At 48.0% G+C, this 27,755-nt stretch overlaps 1 protein-coding gene across 1 annotated transcript in view; it reads left to right on the forward strand.

The window, feature by feature from the left end:
* The window catches only part of NCKAP1 (NCK associated protein 1), a 649,223-nt gene that overhangs the window by 217,152 nt on the left and 404,316 nt on the right, over nt 1-27,755 (forward strand). The window lies entirely within an intron of this gene.

Raw genomic sequence — 27,755 nt, forward strand, 5'->3', positions numbered from 1 at the left:
TGACTGTTGAACAAATGTTTCAAAATGAGTTTGTTTGGTTTAGATATCTTTAAAGGTATTTTTATTCACAGGGCTTTAGCAGAATTTTCAAATAACTCATAAGTGGTGTTCAGGAGAAATTTACACTAAGTTTTAAAAATCAAAGTTTGATATACATAATATTGAAGGTTTGATGTGCAGGATAATGCGGAAGAAAATTCACAAACTTGCATGAACTGGCAAATTGCAGGCTTAATATTTAAAAGGTGTTTATATGCAAGGATAAGAATCCATCTACAAGACAAGCTCTTTTTAATGTCCCTTTTCAGCTATTTTAAATTCTAACCCTATTTGTTTTTTTATAGCTGTTTTAAAATAGAAGTCTAGATCTAGTAATAGAGCCATTCTAGTGGTCTTGCTTTCGGTGTCTTTCACAGACCGCATTGTAATTCTTACTTGACATGTACTTCGAGCGGTCTTTAGGTGTACCCTTCAATGTTATTGAATGGCTTTGTTGTTATCTCACTTTTCTGCTTATTCATTGTAATTCCTGATGGCTTGTACTTGTGTTTATCAGACCTGAATGAACATTTGGATGTGTTCTTTCACTGCTGACGTGAGGGAAGATTATTTTCCCCTCTGTGTCCAGCATCCTTCTTGGAGCTTGGACACAATAAGCATATACACCTGCTGGCAGTCACCTTGTTCTTCCACCCACTGGTTGCGACTGCCAGTTATTGGCTATATAAAGGCATTGACTTTTATAAAGCCAATATCAGTAGAAACAGCCATCTTGCAATTCTATATTTGTAATTACTGGTCCAGGATGGCTACCATGTTGCCTTGTGATGTAGCATAGTGGCCATAGTGAAATAGTATAACTCTATTAAGAGTGTAAACAACAGAATTGCCGCATTCCAGAGCGGTCACCTGATAATATGGCCTTCACCATTGTTTACACTGCTCAAATATTGTCAAAGCCAAAGTATCCAGTTGGCTGCACAATTGCTTGTTGCAGATGGAATTTAATACGGTGGCAAGCAAACTGAACTTTTCTGAGTTTCTGCATAATGTCTAAGGAGAAATACTAAGCGGTGTTTGAGATAAACAAAATCTGATCGTCGCTGTAAATCTCCTATTCTCTTTCTGCTAACTTTTTCTATTAAAGCATCAATTGAAAACTGTGTGTATTGCATTAAGTAGGTGTTTCTGCCTAAACATACCCTAGAAAAGGACTCTGAAAATACTGTCCTCCAAAGGATATTTGTGCACTAGTGGAGAGCAATATTAATGGGAACATTATTGGGTTGCATTGAAAAACATGTGAATAAATACTTCTGATTTTATAAATTGCCTGCAAGCAATACTCCTTCCACTGATTCCATAAGGGAAGCTTCCCATTAGTTACAATGGAGCTGTAATTTTGCTCTGCGCTCATAGACCTCTTGACACTCCTCCCAGACAACACTGTGATGTGATGTCCTGAATTTATTATATGGCTGCAGAAACACACAACGTAAGTTCCGCTGCAATGTAGTCATACCTTTAGAATAAAAGATTTGAGAATACTTTTTTGGTAAGATTTGAAAGTCCAAAATGAAGCAAGCATTTTAAAAAGTGGTTGACAAGTAAGATGGCTGAGCAGATGTGAGCTACCTCATGCTCCAGACCCCCTACGACTGCCTCACGCTGTTTATACCGCTTGCAGAGAGCAGCAGATCGAATGCCCGTACTCATCGGCGTCTTGTGTGGTGCCGGAGCCTCACACCATGCTCTGTAGACTATTGACAGCTGCTTTCACGGACCACAGGTCCGCCGTTCTGGAGTGCCGAGGACCCTCTGAAAATGGCGTAGGGTCACTTACAGTGCGGGCTCGAGGGACCAACGGAGTGGCCTGCGAACCTATGATGGGACGGGCACGGACCATAAACAGCGCCCAATACATCCTACCTACTTGGGGGCACAATGGCGGCACTTATCCCACACCAGACCGGAGCTGCTGGAGCCTTTTGTTGTGCCAAATCGGGGAATGCTGCTGTGATGCGGTGTGGGTCTGGACGGTGCCCTGAGGGCAACATGAGCGGCAGTGACACGCGGTCCGCTACCATCTCTGTGGGATCTCCCTGGCCGGGTCAATTTCCTTCCATTTTAGTATTAAATCTGTTTATTGACAGTATTCAGCAACAATAATCATTAACAAAAGTCGCCTACAACCCGATGGGCCGGCTAGAGAGTGTACATTTGCGCAAGAAACTCATTGAAAATGGCAGTACTTCAAATATTAAACACAGCAAGCCACCTGCAACCCAATCGGGCCAGCCGCGTCTTAAAACAAAGAGAAGGGGGGGGAAATTGTGCACCTGGGGCGCAACTTATTCGTCCTCGTGGGAGGTAATGGATCAGATGCGACAGCCAACCCCCAACATCTCAGATTGCGGAACTGTGTCTCGTAGAATGGGGCTTGCACAAGCTTATTAGTCTCCATGTTACTAGACTGAGCCGCCAGCCCCAACGGGGAGCACGCGACCCATGTGCTGCCCTGACCGTTCTCCCGGCCAGATTCATGAGAACAAGCAATGCCCCTGTATAGGCCACATCGTCATACAACTTGAAATACCAGAAACTGAAATTGAAAGCCCCCCGCTCGCCCTACCCCCAAACCCAACGCCCCTCCCGCACCCCTCCCCCCCCAGGTCCAGGTCCAGCCCCCCTTTTATCAAAAAATAGACTCTCTCGTAGCGCTTTAACCCTCAGGCTGGGATAGGCGCAGTAAGCGCAAGTACTTGGGACACGTGACCTCTCTAAATTCCATCGCTAAGAGGGATAGAAATGGCTGCCACAATTCAGCATATTTGGCACTCTCCCCAGCTTTGATCAGAGACAGTTTTTCCATGCCAAGAACCGCCCACAGGCGGTGGAGCCACCCCTGGAACGTGGGAATGTGCGTGGTGCGCCAGTGAGACAATATGTTCTGTAATGCGGACCGAATGGCGATGGCAATGGCGATCAATCTGCCCCTGCGTGACCTCAATAGATATGTGATGGGGTTGGGCAGACCCAGAAGGACATAGGAAGGAAATCGAGGGATCTTGATGCCGAAATGTGAATCAACTTCATCCAAGACTGATTTCCAGTACCCCTGGAGGTGGACACAATCCCAGAGAAGATGGACCAATGACCCCTTCTCCCCACACCCACGCCAACAGGTCGCCTCCTTTTTATGGTCTATCTCTTGGAGTCTCTCTGGGGTGTAATACCAATATGATACAATTTTGGTGAGCGTGTCAGTCAGGCCCATGTGGTAGGCGGAGTGTCGCGCGCGGTAATAAATACCGTCCCATTCTTTAGTTCTGAGTGTGCGCCCTAGATCTCTCTCCCAGCGAGCCCTACCAGCATTGTAAACCTGGGAGTATCGGTCCAATAGCATGCGATATAGGTCAGAAATGAGGCGTTTATCTGCAGTCCTTGTAATCAGCCAATACTCATATGGCCGCAGTTGTCTATCAGCTTCCTCTCGCACCTGACTATTGAGTGCCCAGTGTCGAGCCTGTAGGTACCGAATCCGTTCTGTTTCCGGTAGGTTGTATTCTCGCCGAAAGGTCTCGAACGGGATGATCCTATCCTTAGTGTATAAATGAAACAGAGCTCTGCATCCCACAGGACGCCACTTCTCGTATGCCACCACATCTTGTCCAGGGGTAAAATCTGGGTTCTCAAGCAAAGGAGTGAGCGGGGACGAAATGGTGGTAGCTCATGCTTAAGGTTGGTGCCGTCCCACACCTCCAGCGGCACTCTCGTGATGTGAGAGGCATAAAGATTAGGAGGTCGGTGCTGCCTGCGAAGAAAGGGCACCTCCTGTAGTGGACGGCCCGCGACGGCCTGGTCTTGAAAGAGCCATTGTTTTTCAGACTCCCACCTGCTCCAATATAGCAGATCTTGTAATCCTAACCCCCCTTTCTCAGGAGGCAACGTCGCCAGTCTGAGCTTCATTCGTGGTTTCCTGCCATTCCAGATGAATTGAGCCAGTTCAGCGTGCGTCTGGCAAATCCAACCGTCTGGCTGGCGAAGCGGAATGGCCCGGAATTAATAAAGAATTTGCGGCAAAACTGTCATTTTTATGGCTGCTACCTTACCCGGAAGATGTCTCCACCTACTCAACTCATTGTGGATGAGATGGAGCAGTCGTGCATAGTTGATCCGGACCATGTCCTGCAGTGTGGGTGCCTAATGGATTCCCCGATAGGGGACCGTCTCCTGCGCCCACCGAAATGGAAAACGTTCTTGTAGGTGGGATCGGATTCAAGGAGAGGTCCAAGGCCTCCGATTTGGTCATATTAACCTTGAACCCCGACACTCTGGAGAAGGCGTCTAGAGCTGCGACGGAGGCCGGCAAAGAGGTGCTAGGGGAGGATAAAGACAGGAGGACATCATCAGCAAAAAGGATGATGGTGTGTATATAGGCCCCAAACTTAATTCCATGTACCTCCGGGTTGAGTCGCATTGACTATGCTAGCGGCACCATATACAGGGCAAAAAGCAGGGGCGACAGTGGGCACCCCTGTCTCGTGCCTCGCTCGATAGGAAACCGGGGCGAAGCACAGCCATTGACCCTGACCGTAGCAGTAGGGTAGGAATAACAGTTGAGTACCCAAGTGCGAAATTTACTGCCCAGTCCAGCGTTCACCAACACCTGCTCCAGATAAGGCCAGTGGACTCGGTCAAATGCCTTCTCGGCATCAATTGCAAGCATCATGTACTCGTCGGTCGTCCGCGTGGCCTTCTCTGAGGTGTAATGCTCTCTTTGTATAATCTACCGTCTGGCGCTCAGGGATAAATCCCGGCTGGTACGGGTCGATCAGACCGGACATAAACGGTGCAAGCCGTGCCGCCAGAATGCTAGTGTAAAGCTTGAGGTCTACATTAAGTAGAGATATTGGGCGGTAGGCCTCACAGCGCGAGTGGTCCTTCCCTGGTTTGGGGATGAGTGGAGAAGTGTGGCTCACTGGTTAGAGCAGGCAGACCCTGAAGCAGAGGTCAGACCCGGGACCAGGGTTCAATTCCCGACGCTGCAGGGTCTTGAGCTCAAATGTCCATGGACTCGATAATTCTCGCTTCGATGCCTGACCTAATCATGGGTTCACACTCTGCAACTCTGGGCATTAAGCTTGCTTAATCTCCACAACGGCCCCCCGCGGCGGGATGCCTGGCTTTCACCTTGGGGATGCCCTGTAGGGGCTATCCCACAGTGAAAAGCCAGGACGGGTTCCCAAGGCAAGCGCTTAGAGACCCCTGGGTGATAAGCGCTATATAAATCCAATATACAATACAATACAATACAATGACTGAGATGGTGGCGTCTTAGAGATCACTTGGAATCATGCCGGGTTCTGCGAAGGAATTAAAGAGGGAGGTCAAAAGTGGTGTCACCTGTGGGCAGAATGTCTTATAAAAAATGGCTGTGAAGCCGTCGGGACCTGGATCTTTTGCTAGTTTGAGGAGCGAGATGGCCGCAATCACCTCCTCTGGCCGAATAGGCCGGTCTAACCGGTCCGTCTGTTCGGGGGTCAAGGACGGGAGGGGGATAAACAACAAGAACCTTTCTCCCTCCGCCAGGTCCAGCGAAGACCCGCGATGTTCGCGTCTTCAGTGACCACCCTTCCATCTTGTGTGACAATCTCTTGCACCATCTGTTTTCGCCGCGCTTCACGAAGCGCACGTCCCAGCAATCTCCCACAGCGATCCCACCCTGTGTAATATAAGTGTTGCACCCTCAACGCCAGCGTACTCAGTCCGGTCCTGGTCAAGCGCCGCTAGTTGCTGCCTCACTTGTCGCAGTTGCCTCCATATCCTCGGTGTCCCAGTTCGTTTGTGCATATGCTCAAGTTCCCGTGTTTTTTGCGAGAGTTCCTCTCGCTTACATGTGCGTTCTGCGTTTCTTGGCTGCTGAGACCGTGATAAACTCGCCGCGCAGTCCTGCTTTAAGTGCCGCCCAGTGTGTGGCCAGGGATGTATCTTCAAGGCTGTTGTGTGCTACGTAATCCTTAATAACCCCCCGGACCTTCTCCACGACGTCAGCGTGGTGTAGTAGCGTGTCGCGCAGCTTCCAGTAGCGTTTTGCTTGTGACATTGGAGGGAGGGAGAATACCGCCATCATGGGAGAATGGTCAGACAGGGCTGCAGCGCCTATTTCAACTTCGGTGGTGTGTGCATGCATGGAGGAGGAGGCTAAGAAATAATCAAGGCGTGCATAGGTTTTGTGGGCATTAGAGTAGCATGTGAATTCCCTCGCACCTGGATGGAGACTACACCACAAATCCACCATACCCATGTCCCCCATTCTCGCCAATCCCTCGGCAGAGAGAGCTCCGGCTTGAGAGGAGCGTTGGCCCGACCTGTCCTGAAGAGTGTCCATTACCTTGTTCAGATCCCCTCCTACCAGAAGATGTCGGTCAGTCGACGTCGCAACCTCTGTGAGGGCTGAGTGAAAGAACTTCTCTTGTCCTTCATTAGGGGCATATACAGAGCAAATGGAAAAAAACGTCCCCCCCCCCCCCAGGGAGAATCTATGGTATAACAACCTTCCCCTTCACCTCTACCCCCCTCTGTAGAACTTTCCCTCTGAACCGTTGGGCCACCAAGATCGCTACCCCTGCCGTTTTCATGGGTGCAGAAGAGAAAAATTGGTGCGGGAAGCAACATGGGATCGCATCCTTGTGCAGTCTTTCTGTAATAGGTGGGTTTCCTGCAGGAGGCAGATGTCTGCCTTAGAGGCCTTCAAAAGGGAAAGAACAGCTTTCTGTTCCACTGGATTGTTAAGTCCCCGCACATTTAGAGTGAGGACCCGTAACTCAGTAGCGGGCATAAGTCTCCGTACGGGGCAGTGGACTCCGCCCCCCCCGGGCAATGTCCAGCGCTAGCCGAGACCCCCTCCCAAGAAAGAGACTCCCTTCCAGTAAGTACTCCAGACCCTGCTCCCTGCCTGCATATAAGGATACAACCTTACTCGGCTCCAGAGGAGCCTCTGGACCTGAACCTGTCCCACCCCGAACCCCCTCCCCCCCACCCCAACAAGACCCCCTGAAAGAAAAACGAAGAATACCCAACAATTCAAAACATACTTAATGTCCATCATCCGAAGGTGATTGGAGAAGTACAGTATTGGGGAAGATAACTCACAGCTTAGAAGCCGTCCCTCCCACCGACAGCAGGGATCAAAACCTACATCAGAGCCCAGACGGCCCACCGGATCGCCACAAGTTCAGCTGGGCAGAGATACTTCAGGCCCCGTGGAGACTGCTTCCACCGCGGCCCGTTGCCCATCTCGAATCATGTCCGCTGGGGGCTTCTGGATTCTTCGGCGCCTGGTTTGTCGCCATCCTCCGTCTCAGCAGAGGGCACGTCCTCGTCTGGGCTATCTGCCGGGACCTCGAATCCCAGTAGTTGATCAGCTTCCTTCAGTGACCGAAGTTGGTATAGCTTATTATCCTTTTTGAATATTAGACGAAATGGATGGCCCCAGCTGTAAGGGATGCCTTTTTGTTGAAGATGGGTCGTAACTGGTCAGAAGGTCCTGCGCTTCTCTAGCGTAAGTGTGGACAGGTCCTGATAAAGCACTGGGGATTGGCCTTTTAAAGATGTCTTCCTTCGTATGAAAGTCCTGCACGCAGGCCAAGATGTCCGGGGGTGAAGCTGAAGCCGATCTCGGGGTGCCCACTCTGTGCACCCTATTGATTCTGAGCTCCGAACCCGCCGGACGCCCCTAAGATATGTTTAAAGAAATCCCAGTTGAAGCTGAGCAGGTCCCTGGTGTCTTCCGTGGATGTGACTCCTCGAATGCGAACATTATGGCGGCGTGAACGGTTCTCCAGGCCCTCCACGTGTGCTTGTAAGTCGACCTGTTGGTCATGGATTCGCACTTCTTCTTGTCGCAACGCTTCCATCTCGGTGTCCCGACTGTCGCCCTTGGTCTCGAGGTCCGCCACTCGTTCCCCTATGCCATCCACGTCTCGTCGCATCTCTTTCATCTCCTCCACAAAGTCTTTCTGCGGGGTGTGGAAGTCATCCTGCAAAGTGGTAAAGAGTGATTCTAGGAAAGCCTTGGTGATAGGCTCCGACCCCCCTGTCTGCTCCCCAGCAGTCCGTGTCGTGTTCGCCGCCATATCTGCGGTCTGTTGATTCGCTTGTGCCTTCGCAAAGAGCTCCTTGACCGTCTTGACCTTCCGGTTTCTCAACGAGGACATAACGGCTCAGGCTGCGACGGGTGCTAACCAGGACCTTCAGTCTCGGGCCTTGCGCGGGTCACTGCCCGAATCCCCTTATCACCAAGGTGGCGCCCCAGTCACTCCCCCAAAGGTGGCCGTGCCGGGTCAGCAGTGCGCTCACTCCTTCAGTTCCCCCAGGACCTCTCCTCCTCCATCAGGGGTCAGGGGTTTGCGGGCTCTCATCAACTTGCCCGGAAAGACAGTGTCTGCACTCTATGCCTGCCACTCACCGCTTCCTCCGATGAGGCGCGGTAAGATAGCCCCTTCTGCCGATAGTATGTAATAGGCTCCCCGGGCTCTCTCTATGCCTGTAGGCCCGGTATCAAAATGGCAGCGTGTGTCCCCTGTCTCTCGTGTGTGTCCTCCTCACCTGTCGGTTTTCCGCAGTGCCCACGGCTGCCCGTGTCTTCAAAGGCGGGCCGCCTGTCTGCGCCGTGGCTCTGCTGCACTCAGCCCCGTTGTCGCCCGTTGAGGCCGGGCCGCCCAGCGCCGATGAAATCGCCGCTGCTGCACCTCCACGAGATGGCGGCTCCGACCGAGAGTCACAGTCCAGCAGGTCCCCGCCGGGTATTTTCGCTGTTGGGGCCGTTGCTCGCTGTCTCCGGTCCTGTGAGGAGCATCTGCGCACGGAAACCGCAACACCCCCCGGCACACTCCTTGTTAAATTGGGCCGCCCTGTGCTACCGCTGCTGCCCCCCGCGGGCCGTCACTCCAGGCTCCCAGCCGCTGGCGGCGGCCGAAACGTCACGATCACTCACCGCGGGATCCACTGGCGAGTGTGCAGCGCGACCCACCGATCCTGCCGGCCGACGACTGCTGTAGAGTGGGCCCCCGGGCCTTTGCTGTGTAGTGCTGCCGGCTGGAGCTCCGGACAAACGCGTCCGATCACGCCGCCATCTTGGCCACGCCCCCCTCCTTCCATTTTGGCGTCTGCAGCACCTCTAAGGGCTGGGGAGAGCCTAACTTGGGAGGCCTTGCCTGACTTCAAGATGGCGCCGGTGCTGACTCACTGATGCCCACAAGGGGGGAGCGCTCTTGCCACAGCTGTGAACACTGGCTGGAGGGCAGTGAGTGAAACCCCCTCTCTTTACATGAACTGACCTGCCTGGGAGTGGATCCCAACTGCTCACTATCATTTGCCAAGTGGTGCCTGACCTCAAGATGGCTTACTGTCCTTGCTGCTCAGAGGCCTGATCTCAACGCAGAAAATCCCACATGTGCAAGACATGTTCTCCTCAGGTCGCACCCTGGGGTTGGTTCTCGGTGCCTGTCCCTGCGCTGCGCCTGGCGCTGTCCCTATGCCACCTAAGAAAACCACAAACAAAGTCTGCTGCTATTTACTGTACCAGAAAAGGGCTCCCTACCCACGGAACTGATCAAGCGAAAAGCATGGCACTTAACCGGGAGGAGCTGGTGGCCACCCTCAGAGACTTTAAAGCTGAGCTGTGCCTGGAAATAAAACAAGACCTGCGGACCTCCATGGAACAACTTAAGGTCGACCTCACTGAGAAAATGGCATCTCTTCGGCAAGACGTGGACGCTGTTGGCACCAGACTGTTAGAGTTGGAGGAGCAGACGCAAGAACTGGAGGCATGCTCCATCAAGCTACAGGAATCCTAGCAAGACCTCCAGGCCTAGCTGCAGCAGGCGATCCTCAAAGCAGACGACTTGGAGAAGAGATCCCGAAGGGAGAACATTCGCATCCGGACCCGGGAAGAAGGTGCGGAGGGACCGGACCTGGAAGCGTTCGTGTTGGGCCTCTTCGCGGAGCTCCAAGCCCCTCACCAGCTTAAGATTAAAATGGACCGAGTCCACCTGGTGGGGACCCCACAATATGGAGATCGCAAACGGACACGGGACATCTTGGTCAAGCTGCACTCTTTTAAAACGAAGGCCATCCTGAATGCAGCGAGGAAGAAAGAAGTAGCATCCTTCCAATGCAACAAGTGCTCCCTTTTCCAAGATCTAGCACCCACCTCCTTGGCGCGTCGACAGCTTCTGAGACCCGTTACCAGCTACGAGAAGAAAACATACTCTATTGTTGGACATTCCCTTTTGGGCTTGCTTTTGACTATAAAAACAAGGCGCACCATGTGTCCCATCTGACTGAGGGTCTCCGCCTCTTGGGCCTTCCACGTCCAGAAAATGAAGGCGCCACAGGATCCCTAACCGATCCAGAACAGCCTCTGGGAGCCTCCAGGACCTGGCGCACGGTTACAAAGCCGCTACCAGATTATCATACTTGATTGGACACTCTTGATGTTTAATTCGGCCCTAGCGGTCTCGGGACTAAGAGACCGCCCATTGGTCTGTGACCCACTGGAACCCTGGGGAGTCGAGGTGCGCATGCCCTTTTGAGTGGGTTACAAGCCGCCGCATACGCTTATCAGTGACACTGAGGTTTTTGTTCTTCCTTTTGAACTGCGTTCTAGCTTCTCGACGCATGGCAGTCGGGGGGGGGGGGGGGGGGGTACGGGCCTTGTCTCTATCACCCAGAATTCTTCTATCTTTTTTAGAAGACTCTCAAGCCGAAAGCCCGTTGGCAGCACGGCTCACATTTTTGGGGAATTATTGGGGGTTTTGTTTGGGGGGGAGGGGAGGGTTGCTGTGGTGGTGTTGGGCCTTCACGGGTTTTAAGCTTCTACTGTGACATGCTACATGAAAGGTGGGGGAACAGTGTGACACGCAGGTTTCAGGGAGGGGTACTGGGCTTGTTTGACAGACATAGCGGCTACTACACCCACAGGGAGACTGTGATGCAAAAGGGGAGGGAGGGAGGTACAGTATTCCGATGGTCTCCATAGTGTCCTGGAACGTCAAGGGTAAGAATTCACCTAAAAAACGCCAGAGAATCTGGAAGTATCTTGCGGACTTGAGGTGGTAGCTCTCCAGGACACTCACCTCAAAAAGTCCAAGGTCACTAGGCTTCGCCACAGAACATACCCCTTAATCTATACGTCCTCCGCTGGTACTAAACACAACAGAGTGGCCTTGTTCTTTCATAGCTCCTCCAAGTTTCAATCAGAAACCACCATGACAGATCGGGAGGGTAGAATTATAATGTTCAGGGGGAGACAGCGGGCCAGACGACATTCCTATCTAATGCACTAGACTTGATAAGTGGCTTTGCAGAAGGGCCGGCGGTTCTACTAGGAGACTTCAATCTGACTTGGCATGACTCCTTGGACAGTTCACATTCCCAGAGAGCGACTGCCAACAGCTTCTACAAATGGGTAAAAAGGAAAATACATACCCTGGGCTTATGCGATGCCTGGCGGAAAGTACATCCCACCACCAAAGACTGCACATACTTCTCGCATGTTCACCAGACCTACTCCAGGATTGACTATATCTTCATTAGCCAGGCACTAGTGGGGCCCCTGCAGCCCGCGCAAATATTGCTAATTTCCGTTTCAGACCTTGTATTGATTGGTCTGACCTGGCCTAGACCTAAATCTGGTGCCTCAAGATGGTACTTCCCGGCAGAGATTACACAAGACAAAACCTTTTGCGAGGAACTGAGGGCCTCCATCGTCTAATACTTTTTTTAAAGCGGTGATGAGGTGCAAATGTATCCAACTTAATTCGATCCTAAACCACCAAAGGGCAAGGGAACGCATCGCCCTCGAAAGAAAACTCTTAAGTCGTTGAAAAGGCACATAAGGAGACACCCACTCGGGCACTGCAGCGACAACTCACAGCGGTAAAGGGCAAACTATGCACCATTTACAATAATAGGGTGAGTAGGCACTGCTGAAGCTGCGCCAGACATCATATGCCCAAGGTGACAAGGTAGGCTCCCCCTTAGCGCGCCAACTCAGAGCGAAGAGGGAATGCGAAATTCTTTGGAGGTATCTTTGATAGGGAGGGCCAGCTCACCCACTCTGATGATATTAAGGCTCACATCTTTGGCGACTTCTATGGGCAACTACCATGGTACACCTCCAGACAAGGATATACAACAACTCTATTTAGATTCAGTGGACCTCCCCCACATTTCCCCAGCAACTGCGGAATCCTTAGATGAGCCTATTACCTCAGAGGAGGTCAGACAATTCATCTCGAGCCTCAAACTTCACAAAGCCTCTGGATCAGATGACCTTACAGCACAGTTTTTTAGATGCTTTGCCTCCGAACTCATTCCCCACCTCACTGAGCTATTCCGGGCGATCACAGTAGATGGCAGTGTTTCTACGTCCATGTCTGAGGCGGTGATATCTGTCATTCCCAAACCGGGGAAAGACCACCACCTCTGCGCCTCGTACAGGCCCATAGCCTTTCCTAACCTTGACGCGAATATTTATTCCACGATTTAACCACCAGGCTGGAGGAACTCATGCCCACACTAGTCCACTGTGATCAATCAGGCTTCATAAAGGGATGGCACTCACATGACCACATCCGACGCACCATACACCTCATTGAGAAAGTGTCCAAATGTAATCTCCCCACTATACTGGTGGGTTTAGATGCCGAAAAAGCCTTTGACAGGATGGACTGATCACTCCTCTTCCTCGTCATGCAGAAATTTGGCTTTGGAGAAGGATTCCTCAACATGGTCAGGGCCAACTACTAATGCCCGCAATCCCGAGTATTGCTCAATGGCAGTGCATCATCCCCCTTTGTCCTTAGCAGAGGCACACTAAAGGGGTGCCCACTTTCCCCCCTCTTAATCGCTCTCAGCATGGAACGCCTCGCAGTAAGTTTCCGGGACAACAAAGTGATCCTGGGAATACGTTTTAGCTGCACTGACCATAAAGCGTCCCTCTTCGCAGATGATATCCTGCTTGTGCTCATGTAACAGGCCTCCTCACTCCAGGCAGTACAGGAGGAACTGAGGCGCTTTGAATTAGTGGCAGCGTTCAAGGTCAACCTATCCAAGTCCTCCATACTTAACCTCACTCTCCCCACCGACGAGGCGACCATTTTGAAAGGCCAGACGTTCTTGCAATGGGCTAAACACTCCACCTTATACTTGGGTGTCCACCTCACTCCATAAGATTGGGGATCTTTACAAGGCCAATTACCCCCCGCTCGTGGCTCAGCTCAGCAGGACTTTAAGGGATGGAAGACACTTTACATCTCATGGCTCCGATGGATCAACGCTATTAAAATGACAGTTCTTCCCAAACTCTTGTGTCTGTTCCAAGCTTTACCTATCGAACTGGACCGCAATCTCTTGCCGTGCCTGTGTACACTGGTTACCAAATTCATATGGCAGGGGGGTTGGGCTCACTTCCATTTTCACGTGCTGAGGCGACCTAGGAATGAGGGGGGGGGGAGTGGGATTACCAGACTTCGCACTATACCACTAAGCGGCACAATCACGGGTGGTGACCGAATGGTCAGCGAGGGGGTCTGACCAGCACTGGCTCCACATGGACAGGTCAATTGTGGGTCGATTCATTTGGGATGTCCTGTGGAAGCCAAAGAAAGATCGAATGGCGAAAGCCTATATAAGAACCCCCACACGCGCCACCTTGACAGTCTGGGATCAAATCACGAGGAGGGAGGGTTGGACCACATTTCCTTCCCCATACACCCGATCCATTTCAATCCGGCATTCCCACCGGCGAAGCGTGAAGGGCCCTTTGATTATTGGAAGGAGTGAGGCTGCCTGAAACTTTCCGACCTGTTCCATAACTTTGACGTCCTGACCTTTGAAAGCTGTAAAAGAGTTTTTGGTCCCCCACACCAAGTACTATTGCTACCTCGAGCTCAAACACTGGGTTTCCTTGCCGCACATAAGAGAGGCTGCTACTAGAAAGGTTACGGCTATGGAAAGACTGGTAGTTCATAAGGCAGGCTCGATGTAAGGTGCAATTTCCTCGTTATATACTCTGTTATTGACTACAGCACATAAACCCCGGGCACGCTACATCTCCTTTCGGGAACAGGTTCTTTGGCGTGATATCACTGAGGAGGAGTTAAAACACGTTTGGGGCGACTACACTAAACACAAGTCTGTGGCTTTCAGGGAGGCACACTACAAGACACAGCTAGATTGGTATCTTTACCCCACCTAGCTAAGGCGGATTTTCCCTGACAGCTCAGATCTCTGCTGGCTGTGGTGTGGGTTGCGGGGAGACTTCCGACACATCTGGTGGGACAGTCCAGGTATTCGGCCTTTCTGGGAGGAAATCCTTTCACATATCAAAGATATGTTTGGGTACCCCATTTCGACCCCCATTGAGAGGGCACTATTGGGTATTAGGGACCCGGCTTTGGAACACCAAACGAAAGCCAATAAGGCTATTATATGGCCTTGTGAGGGGGCGGCGAAACTTAAGATTACGGCCGCCTGGAAAAAGTCAGACACACCAGCGACGTAGTTGTGGCATGCCCTTTTGTGAAGAATCCTCTTGTTGGAACGCCTCACAGACCTCTTCAGAGATGATTACAAGACTTTTGAACTTAAATGGGTCTCCGTGGTCACCTATCTCTCCCGAGGTCTACCTTCCACGATATGTCCGCCTTCCATAAGGGTTATGCACCTTTTCCAACCCTAACCTGCTTTACAGTGAAACTGGATGATATATTCCACACACACTGATGGGTTGTGACCCCGCTCTTACTACCCAATTCTATAGAGAGACCTATGCTGCCCAATACTACACCATGCGACACCACCACCACCAGGGAAGGGGAAGGTGGAGTTGGGAGGGGGGTTATATTTTCACATTCTTGTTTGAGAACTTCCTCTAGAAACATGTCATTTCAAAACAGGCATCTTTTACATTGTATGTGGGGCCTTTTATGAACCCTGGGACATACGAGTCTGAGCTTTGATTAGGTGTATGCTTTTAACACCGGGTCCTGCACACTCTACGGTACAAATGTGATTATTTTTGATCTATGATTCTCAATAAAAAGAACTTTGACAAAAAAAAATGTCAAAAAATAAACCAGTTGCAGGTGGATTTTCATGGTGCTTCAAATCTGTTATGAACAAGCAGGTTATCCGCAAGTGGGTTTTAGAACTCAGTCAGCTAGTTTAAGGCTATTACTTAGGCCGTTTAGAAAGGGGTTTCAGTTGAGGCAATATGTGAAGCTGTTACCTCTTAACTCGTCTTTGCTGTCCTTTACAAGTCATTACTGTTTAAATGCTCACATGAGAATGGAGTTCAGTTTGATATCTGTGCTTCATAGCTTTCTTGTGTAAGTTTCTTGTTGTCTTCTATCAACCCATCTTCCCTTGATAACTGTTTGAGTGATTATCTAAGCAAGCCACCTATCCATTATCAGAACAACTTTGGAAATTGTTATGCACTTTTCACCTCCCCTCCTGGAGTAAGTAAGGGGAGTGGTTTTGTATATTCTTTGTTTTTAGTTTCCGCTAATATCCACGTAGAACAAAAAAATATTTAAGCAGATCTGAGATCACTAGCCTCGGTACGCCATATATTGGATGTGTAATGCCACCAATGTTTGAGTTTTTCAGCCTGCAATTGTATTCATCCAGAATAACCTGGTACTGAATTGGGTTGGTATGTTGACAGTCACATAAGGACTTTGTGGAAAGAAGTAATTCCTTCAGAAAGAACATTAGCAAAGCTAAGTAACTTGTCCTTTGCTTCCCCAAAGAACTGCCATACCAAGAACAACAAGCATTGGCATAGCCAATAGGGCTTGCTTTTTGGATCTTATAAGTATTTAATTATGCAGCACAATATCCTTGGTGCAACAACATCAACTGTTGCATGGCTAAACACTTATAAGGTCCCAAAGGCAAGACCTATTAGCTATGCCAATGCTTGTGTTTTTTTGCTCTCCGCTGCCTAGGCGAGACCTAAAAAAACAACAAACTTTACAGGCTGGACTACCATTGGGAGTGGAGGCAGAGAAAACAGGGATTTAGTTAACACAACTCCCTTACAAACGTCGAACATGTATTTCCCACAAAACAGATGTTACAACTACTAACAGCTCAACAGGACAGGCTAAAATGTTAAGGAAAGTAAAACACATTTGGCGCAAAAGCCCAGGAATGTTAGCTCCGATATATTACATCAACACGAACCGCCATTCGGATCGGTTTTCCATACTGTTTCCCCTGATGCTTCAGTTTATATCTTGCTATAAAACAGCATCTTTTAAGGGCACCCCGGGGATTATGCTAATTGCACCTGCAGCTGTGCAAATAAAATCTTCTCCCTCCTGAGCTGTTCTTCTTTACTAAGCAGCAGTTACAGCACAATTAACATGGAGAAAGCGCTTTCTTCAACTAGCCTCCATTTATGCATTTCTAATTACGTTGGGCTTACTGCAGTGCGCACAGAAATATTAAATGTGTTATGGCTTGAAATACCAACAGAGAACAACATAATTTCCCACCAAGGGCCTGTTAATGTATGAAAAGGGATAAAAAATGTCAGCAGCTATTGCTTTCAGGTGGCTTGTCTTCTGCTGAGAAGTGTCTCTTCGTACCCGTTAATGCGGCCTGTTCAGACACTTAAAGGGAATTAGCCACATATTTCTGCATAACGCAAAGCGCAATTCCGTTCTCCTTCATGTTTCAAAATAACACTTTGAAACCCGAGCAGTAGCTACCAAGAAATAGTGTCTCGTATGGCAGAGCTTTCACTTCAGTGGAAAATGAATAACACTTTTTGTAAAGCGAAGTAAATCTGCATAATGTTAAATTTTACACAGTGCGTTGATTCACAGAATGTTAATGTACTTTTACAGTCATCGGGCAGGCGCATTTCGAAGAACCACGAAAAAATGAGCCCTTGAGGGGGAATTGCAGTTCAAGCTGACAGAACAAAACAAGCATATGCATAAGTTTAAAACTGAAAGGGGGCCGTTTCACGGGCACCGCGCTCGGTTTCTTTATATATTTCTTAACTTCAGCACTGAGTGCGGTGTCCTGAAGTCCTCAGTGCTAAAGTTAAGAAATATATAAATAAACCGAGCGCGCTGTCCGTGAAGCAGCGTTGCGCTCAAGTTTCAAAGATGTGAGCAAAAGTGAAAGCAGTGTGCAAAGCGGCCGGGGAGGGGAGGGGCGGAGGAGCGTTGAGAAAGCAAGGAGGAAAGACAGATGGCGCCTAATCGGGCACTGAAACCTGGGCACACGTGCACACGCTTGTGAACGCAAGCACTAGGAAAGCCGTGGTTGCAAATTTTAAAGCCCCTACTAAATGTCTCTCCGAGCAGCGCATGCGCTAGCTCAGGAGAGACCTAAAAAGGGGACTAAGCAAGTCCCTGTTTCTTGACTGGAATTCGTACATGAATGTCTTGTCTTCTCGAATGGTGAAGAAAAAAGTTAAGTTAAGCCTGTTCACCAGTCAGAGAAAAATGAGGCATGTCAAACTTACTAACTGAGGGCGCGATTGAGTGTATTCCAAATTGCTCCACATAGATCATAACGGTATAGGGTGAGTTGACCTGAATCAAGAGGAAGAAGAGGGCATAGCTGCCTGCGTCGGGGCAGTAAAATGGCGATGGACTTGATCCAGTGCGATCGTCACATCCTCCTTTCTCAAACAATACTACACAACCAAATCCATTGCATGAAACATATACATCAGCACCCTTTTCACTATTCCTCAAAAGCAAAACATATCACACACACCAGCACAACAAGATCTTCAAAGTGCAACACCTCATAATACTTACCATCACAAAATACAAACATATACCCACCTTTCAAACCACACAAAGGAACAAACTCCAATGCCAAGCTATCACTCTTTCACCACACCTAACACAGATAAAGCAATACAGCACTTCTCTTCTAACCGCCTCCCATACATTGGACAATTTAGAACATTACTACATGACCCACATGCTGCACCACCTCCCCTGACTCGTATACCTTCCGCCTTAAACACACGCAAAAAATATAAGCAACATGCCACACGTCACAACTTTCTTTCCCCATGTCTACTTCACAACAATGTTACACCACAAAAACAACACAGCACTCCAACTCACTCTTAAACACCATCTCCAACACATGCACATGAAGACCCATCAAAATGCCTTCTTAGCATGCTGGATGAGGAACACGATACAGAACAGCTACACAATTGCTATCCTAATGCAGCTAATACCAGCACTAAAAACACACCTGCTACAAACTCACACAATACTGATCACTCTTCTACCAAACAAAGTCCCACTATTACCAAAGGCCACTCACTAAACTGTCTACTAATAAATGCTCGATCCCTCTCTAAAAACAAGCATCACATCTACGACCTTCTTAACGATGCAAAACCAGACATACTATTCATAACCGAATCATGGTTGGGAGAAGATATGGCTCCAGTACTGCATGAAGCCATTCCTCTAGGCTATCAAATAATCACCCAAAATCGTATAGCCAAAAAAGGAATTGGTCTAGCTGTTGTATTCATGCAAACAATACATATCACTAAAATTGACAACATCTCCATAAAGAATTGTGAGGCTCTTCTAACAAGATGCAATCCTACACCGTCTTCCTCCTGTAACTTCCTGCTCCTCTACAGACCTCCACCTAGCAAGGCAACATTCCCAGACGCACTTCTAGACACAGTTTCAAACCTGATAACAATACACTCCAACCTATGCGTTCTGGGTGACCTTAACATTTGGTTTGATAAACCCAATATGCCCCAGCCAAAAACTATAATCACCGGCTTAGACGTCTTGAACCTGCATCAGATTGTCCACAAACCGACACATATCGCTGGCCATATCCTACATGTTATTTTTGCTAATACTGAACTAGTTACCTCCCAAACTATAACTCCAGTCACATGGTCAGATCACCACTTGCTTGCCTTCCAACATAAAACAACGCTAGGCGACTCACCTAAAACTACCTTACATCCATCCACCTATCGGCCGTGGAACAAACTCAATTTGGAACACTTGGAAACGCAACTAACATCCAGTACAAATCTGGAAAGCATAAATTCTGTTCAAAATCTATATGAGTGGCTACAGGAGGCAGGCTATTTTGGTCGACTGTGATGTTGACAACAGCATTTCTTATTATACAGGTGAGAGTACATACGAGTGGCCTTTTGACTGAACCCTTGTTTTTTTGAGGTTGCTGTTGTGTTTCATTGGTTGTCACTTCATATTTCACAGTTTTATTTGATATACAAGCCAGTGGGTTACGTTTTACTAAGATTTTCAGGTATTTTTTGAGGTTTTTGACTAACTTACTTTTAGTAGGACACGTATGATCAGCAAGCACTTTCAACTAATACATAAAGGTGGTACCCTTAGAGAGAATTTTGTATACGGTTTTCTGTCTGCTCACTTTCGGCCAGATTCATCAAGCTTAATTGCGCTCGCAAAGGGCCAGATTCTGAGAATCTGGACCTTTGCGAGTGCAATTTTTGCATTTGGGATTCATCATCCCAAATAAAAAATTTGCTATTAAAGAATTCGCACATTTGCGAGGAATTGCATTTAAGGACTCTCTATTTGAGATTCCTTAAATGCAATTCATGAACCATTTTCAAATTGCGAAATCGCAATTTTGGGCCGCTATTTACCGCAAGGTCAAACCTCGTGGTAAATAGCGAAAACTGAGAAAAATGCATTTAAATGCATTTTTCTAAGTTGCATGTTACACACACACATGTTCTTTGGACATGTGTGTGCGCAACCCCAATGTAGATTACATTTCAGGGGTGCTACAGGGTGTCCTTTGGACACCCCTGGCACCCTAGAAATCGCTTCCTTATTTGCGATTAGCTAATTGCTAATCGCAAATAAGGAATGACTCCCCATTCATTCCTATGGGCGCTCTAGGCCCATAGGAATGAATGGGGAGTTATTCCTTATTTGCGATTTAGCAATTAGCTAATTGCAAATAAGGAATCAGTGGGAATCGCAAATTCAATTGCGATTCCTACACGAATCCCGTTTTGCGAGTCCTTAATAGCGAATCCTTAAAATTCGCTATTAAGGACTCGCAATTCCTTACCTTGATGAATCTGGCCGTTTGTTTTTAACAAGATTAACCTGCACTTCACACGCAGCCATGAACCAACTATTCATTTTGATAATTCTTCTGTCATGTTTACTATGCAACTGAATTTGACATGGACCCCGCATGTTACTGTATCCCCCTGGATGAATATTAAGTCATACATACACCCTTTACTGAAGAAAACAAACTTGGACCTGCTGAACCCTGACAGCTACAGACCCATTACAAATGGGCCGTTCCTGGGCAAACTGATAAAGAGCAGCGTTCGCCCAGGTGTCACAATTCATTGTAGAGAATGACATACTTTCAGACTTCCAAACAGAATTCCGTCCGGGAAGAGGCACTGAATCTGCCCTCCTTGCCGTCTGGGATGACCTGAAGAATACAGTTGACTAAACGGGGTTGCTGCGCTACTCCTCTTGAACCTCTCAGCTGCCTTTGACACAGTTGACCATGACACTCTGAAAGAAAGACTCTATGAAGCCGGTATAGAGGGAACTGCTTTAGACTTGATAGCGTCCTACCTTCGAAACAGAACTAATGTCATCCATACCCCACCTTTCTCGTCCAAACTGTACTCCACAAAAGCAGGGGTCCCTCAAGGTTCTATCATCTATCCCATGCTTTTCAACATCTACATGAAGTCATTACCAGTACTGATCAATAAATTTCACCTCACGTGCTAAAACTATGCAGATGACAAGCAAATACTCCTTCAACTGGAATGCCCCAAAGACATTGGAAAATCACCAATTTTAAGCTGTCTCAGAGCTGTGGATCATTGACTGACCTAGAGCCATCTCAAATTGAATGCTTCAAAAACTGAAATACTCACGTGTGGCGATTGGAAACATTACAACCCGCTTGCCGCATGGCCTGATGAACTGGGATCACAGCCTAAAGTATCGAAGGAAGTAAGAAACCTCGGAATGACCATGGACTGAAAGCTGTCGATGAATGCCCAAGTGGATAAACTAGCAAGATCAAGCTTTGCTACTATAAAGACGCTGCGACAAATTTTCCCTCATTCGAGTTTCCACACAAGGTCCAAGCTACCATCTCCCTTGTTCTGTCCAAACTCGATTATGCCAATAGCCTCTACCACAGATCACCTTTAACAACCATGAAAAGACTACAACAGATTCAGAATTCGGCTGCCAGACTACACTTGCATATCAAACCGCGAGACCACATCTCCCCTGCCTTGAAAGCCCTGCATTGGTTACAGGTTGCCAGAAGATCCACGTTCAAACTCCTTTGTATCACCCACAAAGCAATGCATGGAATGGGACCGCTCTTCATCAGGAATAAAATCACCAAACACATTCAACAAAGGAAATCTCCACTCTAAAGGAGCATCTCGCCTCAAAATCCCACCATACAAGAAAAAAACTATGGGTGGCACATCCTTCTCTGTTCAAGCAGCCAAACTATGGAACTCTTTACCCCCCCCCCCAACTTAAGGGTCCACCGACAACCACCTTATCTTCAGAAAACTACTCAAGATTTGACTCTTCCCCACATAAGCACCATACGGAAACAGAAATTGACAGCATATCCCTCTGTATACAAGCATTTTTTTTCACTATAGATATGTACCTATATTTGTGTATTACTTTGTATAAACATTTAAAATAATTATGTAGAGAAAAAAAAAAATCTTTGGTCTACATGTAAATACTTCCAGTGTGCATCTATGTACCTTCCATGTACTTGGATCTGCGAGTCTGTTACTTTTCTCCTGAAAAAGCATATCCAATCCACTACCCTATTTCTCATCCTGTGCCTCTATCAATATTTTGATCTATATATTCATCACTTTATTCAAATTTAGCATGTCCAATGCACTACCCGATTTCTCAGCCTATACTTTGCTCAATACATCTTCTAGCCCAACCTCATGACTCATCTCAAACTTTTCTACTACTCTTTCCAATGCACTACCCTATCTCTCATCCTATACATCAATCAATATATCCTCTACATCCACTCTCTCATTTATCCCAAACCCCATACCACTACTATGATTGCCAAAATAACACTTTCTAGACTCTCTCCTACTCTACCCCTCCTTGCAACATCGGACACCTCTTTTACTATACCGATCCCCTAAAACAAAACTTTCTAAACTCTTTCCTCTGAGTCCTCCCCTCCAAAACTCCTTTTTACCTATCCAAAAGCCTCCTCCTATTGCTAAGACTTAAAAAAATAAAAAACTTTCACTCTTTTATCCATCCATTGTCCTTTTCAATCGAAATTAACAGACTAACATGTTCACTTCTCAAATTCCATATTAAATGATACTATTATACTACCCAAATAACTAAATAACATATCCACTACTCCAATTACTTCATATTTTTTTTTACTATACTAATTTTCAACAGTAATCCTTTATGGGTTCTGGAGTGGCGTGCTACTCGCAAGAAAAGCGATTCAACACCCATCAGGGGTAACAAGTGCTATATGAATGCAATCTTCCTTCCCCTTTTATCCCTCCGCTATCCTTCTCACTCCAAGTAACTGACTAATATTCACCATTGAAATTACTTCATATTTCACCATATTAATTCACCACTAATCCTTTGTAGGCTTCCTGAATAGCGTGCGTCAACAAGCGCTATATAAATACAAACCTTTGTCCTCTTCTATCCTTCTGCTATAATTCCAAATCCAAATAACAGACTAACCTATCCACCACTTAAAAGCTACTTGCATGTTTCACCTTACTAATTCAACGCTAATCCTCTATGGGTCCCGGAGTAGAGTTCTACTCGCCGAAAAAGCGCTTCGACGCCTCGTCAGGGGTAGTTAGCGCTATATAAATGCAATTACAATACAATACAATATGCCGTGTTCAGACTGGAGACTTAACAGCAAAGTACAAAGTTCCCCAGGGGGCGTTTAACAGTGTGGAGCAAAGAGTTGGTATTATAAATACTGTGGTTGCGAAGGAAGGGTTCCCTAGTCGGAACTTAGAGAGCCTCACACACCCAAAGTAATAAGCGTGGAACACACCCTTACTAGAGGGTGTCCGGTGTCATCATCGGCTCACTGCCCCTCGTCAGACCGGCGCTGCAATGTCCGACGGAGTCCCCAAAGGTACTCTTTTGACGGGGTTCTTTTAGTTCCTTGCCGAAGGTGGATGTGGGTGAGGATGGAAGAGGTGTAGTCAGTGCAGTGGTGAGTGAAAGCGATAAAAAAGGTAATCAGTCCACTTGCAACTTTAATAACGTGGCTGATTCCTTAGTTAAAAGGGGTGGGAGGGGAGTTTAGAGACCGTAAAGGTGTACAGAACAATAACTCTACCCCCTAGTGTGGTCAACATGTTTCTCGCCGGAAGGCGATTCGTCAGGACCAAAAGAATTAAAGTACTACACAAAAAAGTGGCCTCAATGCTAAATCTATATAAAGAAAGCACATACAACCTCGCTGGGTCGGAGGACAAGAGGGCCAAGGGGTCCTGCTCTATTTAGGCGACCTAGAGGTAGGGGAACAAAATATAAAGACAGAAAGAACAGTTCAAGTCAAATGCAACATAGTGACTCAATGCTCAAATCGTGCAGCGTGACTCTTGTGACGCAGGCTCCACACTGTGAGAGGTGAGGGGGGGTGGTGTAGAAGGGAAAAACCAATTGAACCAGGAATTCGGGTGCAACGTCCCTTCTATGGCATACACCACCCAAATGTCACAATTGGGAATTTCTATTGTGTGTTTAAAAACATTGGTATATACCCGAAGCCTAAAAGATAACAACCCGTCCCTCAGGACAACAACAGCAGGCATACAGCATTAATCAGGTTCTTACCCTAAGGGGATTAAGACTAGGCCCCGCAGCATGCTCCCGTGAGGCCAGCGTAATCAGGTTTAGATACACCTATTGGATGTAGAAATTGGTGGCTGGTAACTTGGACAGGTTAGGTAGAACTGAATGGTGGTACACTTAGTATTAGCGGTAGCGGCCCCAGATGGCACGTAAGACACTCTCCCGGCAGCAGTTAATAATCCGGTTAGGTAGGGAGAAAGGCTGAGCGGGGTAATCCCCATAGACTATGGCCCCCTGGGTAACAGTATTATTCATGCGATTTTAGATACGTATCAATCACAACACTCCTATCTATTATCATAGGGGACAGGGAGGTAGGTGAAGTCAAGCCCTCAGCCCCTTCAGTAATAGATCAGGCGGGATGGGGGCGGGTACATGGGCAAATAGGCCATAATCTTATGCTTCTAAAATATTATGCTTAGAAGAGAAACGCTCAGAGGGACCCCAGGCTTAAGTGAATCAATAGCGTACTCTGTTTCTATATAAAGGGAGACCCGGCGAGCTGGGGGCGGGTCAGGTGAGTGGTCAGGCTTAGTAAACTATATTCTGCATCGCGGGGCCTCCGGGAAGACTTCCGATCAGCAAGGTGATCTACGTCGGGCCCAAGCGGTGATCGAACAACTCGGCCCGGTATTGTCCGTCATCCATGCTCCATGCTGCCATTAGGGCTTTAACGGTCTCGAGTCAAGCTTACCTTGGCGTAGACACTGGAACGGCGGAACACCTACCCTTCACGCTCACGGCACCTGGTCAGGGTGCGGAGCAGCTGGTGGAGGTTTCTGCCGGTGTCCGCCGTTTTAAGGAAGTAAAGGCGCATCTAGAATGCGTCACGCGCATGCGCAGCACCCGGTCTGGTCCGATGGGCGGAACTAGATGCTCGGGTGGTTCAGTGAGGGCGCCATCTTAGGAGTGGCAATTATGCTTAAAAGGATCGCGAATTGCTTCTAGATCAATACCTCGCGGAGGCATGTGTTATTAGACCAGAGGGGGGACGTAACAGGAAGTGCCTGAGTGAGTCTCCATGGAGTGACCATAAGGAGTGTAATGGTGTTGATGTTGGCGCATATTGTGTCATAGTCTACATCAATGTCAGGACCCTGTCTGTAATGACTGAATGTTGCCGGGACTGCGTGACTCAACCCAGTCCATCCATGGAGTTATGTACTGGAGGTATTCAGTTAAAGGTAAAAAACCCACCGCTGGTCAGGGGTATATGGCAAGGGAGGAATGTCTAGGATGAGATACCATTGCAATAGGGGTAAAATAGATATTTGAATAGAGGGTATCTACCTCGAGACACTCGCCCAGGGAATCGCGTCATTCAGCCCCATTGTGTCTAGCTGGAGACGATGCACCCATCTCTGTTCAAGCCTGAACAAAGCTTGTCTCGTCATGGCGGGTTGGGACTCAAGCACTAGCCATTGGATGCTGTCGGCCGGGTGATTGTGTTGTTTGTAATGTTCATACAGTCTCGTATGAGTTTTGGAGCATCGTATATTGCTTTTATGCTCCGTTATTCTCAATTTGACCTGTCTCATGGTCATCCCGACGTAGAATTTGCCACAAGGGCAGATAAGGAGATAGACACACTTGGAGCTATTACAGTTAGTATGTCTATTCAGTTTCCAAGTGAAAGAGTCTGTAAGTGTGATTTCTTTGCACTGTCTAGATTGGGGACAGACAGCACAGCCCCCACAGGGATAGTGTCCAACCACGGGTGGGAGGTCCCATAATGTGCGTTGTCCAGCAACAGGTGATTTCTTGGGACGTGTATGTATCAGGGAGTCTTTTAGGTTCGTTGTCCGTTTAAATGCAAACCTAGGCTTGGGTAGATCAGTACCCCCTGAATTGAGGATGCCCCAGTGCTTATTCACTGTTTTCTTAATGAAATTTGAATTCCTGGTGAAACTAGTGACACATGTTATAAGATCGTCGCGTTCTTTTTGGTGTACTTCCAGGAGGGCCTCTCTATGGTTGTTAAGGGCTCTCTTACTAGAGTCTCGTATCAATTTGGTGGGATACCCTCTGTCAAGCAGCTTACTTTGTAAGGTATTAGCTTCCTGTCTGTAATCATCCCTTGAGGAGCAATTCCTACGTATCCTCAAGAATTGACCAAAGGGCAGATTTTCGCGTAGTGCTCTGGGGTGATGACTGTTAAACAGAAGGAGGCTGTTTCTGTCCGTCTCTTTACGAAACAGAGTGGTACTCAGACCGGCTGGTCCCAGCCGTATCGTGAGGTCAAGGAAGGGCAAAGCTGTCTCTGACATAGTCCCAGTGAATTTCAGGTAGGGATTCTGTAGGTTAATCCAGGTGCAGAATTGATTGCAGCTCTCTCGGTCACCCTTCCATAGTATCAGAATGTCGTCGATGTACCGACGCCATAGTGTGAGATGTTGTCGGAAGGGATTGGAGTCGGGATAGATGATCTGGTCCTCAAAAGCCGCCATGTAAATGCAGGCAATGCTAGGGGCAAAGGTCGAACCCATCGAGGTACCTCTGATCTGGTGGTACAGCTGTGAACCATATTGGAAGAAGTTTTCCGTTAACGCAATACTTGCACATGCCATAATGAAAGATATAGGAGTAGGCGAGGACCACTCCTGCTGCATCAGGGCGGATTCCACGGCTTCTAGTGTGGCTGCTTGGGGAATGTTCGTATATAACGCTTCTACATCAAGCGTGAGAAGTAGGTCTACATCTTCTCGCCCTTCAATTGACTCAATGAGACGTAAGACATCTCTTGTATCTTGGAGGTAGGAGGGTATTTCCTTTACAATGGGTTGAAGAAACACATCACAAAACTTAGATAAGGGTTCCAATAATGAGCCAATCCCAGAGACAATGGGTCTCCCTGGGACTGGACTGGTCCCTTTATGAATTTTGGGCAGAGTATAGAAATACGGTACCACAGGGTGCTTCGTCAGGAGAAACTCTGCCTCTTTTTTGGAGATCCAGTTATTGGCTTCACCTTCAATGATCAGACTGGAGATGTCTGTACTAAGTCTGTTAGTTGGATCTGTTGGGAGGGGTCTGTAGTGGGTAGTGTTGGCCAGTTGGCGCTTACACTCTGTGTCATAATCGATGGCGTCTTGTATGACAGTTGCTCCCCCTTTGTCAGCTTGTTTTATCACGATGGCGGTGTCATTGCCAAGGGATAAGACTGCTTGTCTTTCAGCTTTGCTTAGATTGTTATAACTATTGGAGTTTGGTTTATTCTCCAAGGATTTAAGTACAGCCTTCTCGAAGGTCAATACCTCAGGAGGGACCATCCCGTCCGTTGGGGTAAAAGTGGAAGGGTTATGTAGGCCCGTGTCAGTTTGTTCACTGGAAGGCTGGTCCTGGAAGTAGGCCCTAAGGCGTACTTTGCGGAAAAATTGTTTAATCTCACATATTTCTGTGAAACTGTCCGGGATGGGCGTGGGGACAAACCCTAAGCCCTTTTCAAGGGTAGTCGTTTCTATAGGAGAGAGAACTCTGTTTGAGAGATTGACCACTAAGCTCTTCTCCCCCTCGCTGTGCTCCTGGTTTCCATCGGAGCTGATGTCGATGGCTGGTCTTGCCACTGTACCCCTCTTGTGCCGCTCCGTTTGCGCCCTTTTCCTCTGCCCCAACCTCTGTCGTGAAAAGGGTTCTGGGGGTAGAATTGTGGGGGGCCTTGCGGGTAAAAGGGGTATTGCCATGGAGGTAGCATTTGTGGGGGTCCATGGAACATAGGTCCTTGATGGAAGCCCCGGTTCCAGTTGGGGCGCCGTT

This window comes from Lissotriton vulgaris, chromosome 2_1 (assembly GCF_964263255.1).
Source record: "Lissotriton vulgaris chromosome 2_1, aLisVul1.2, whole genome shotgun sequence".
NCBI lineage: Eukaryota > Metazoa > Chordata > Amphibia > Caudata > Salamandridae > Lissotriton > Lissotriton vulgaris.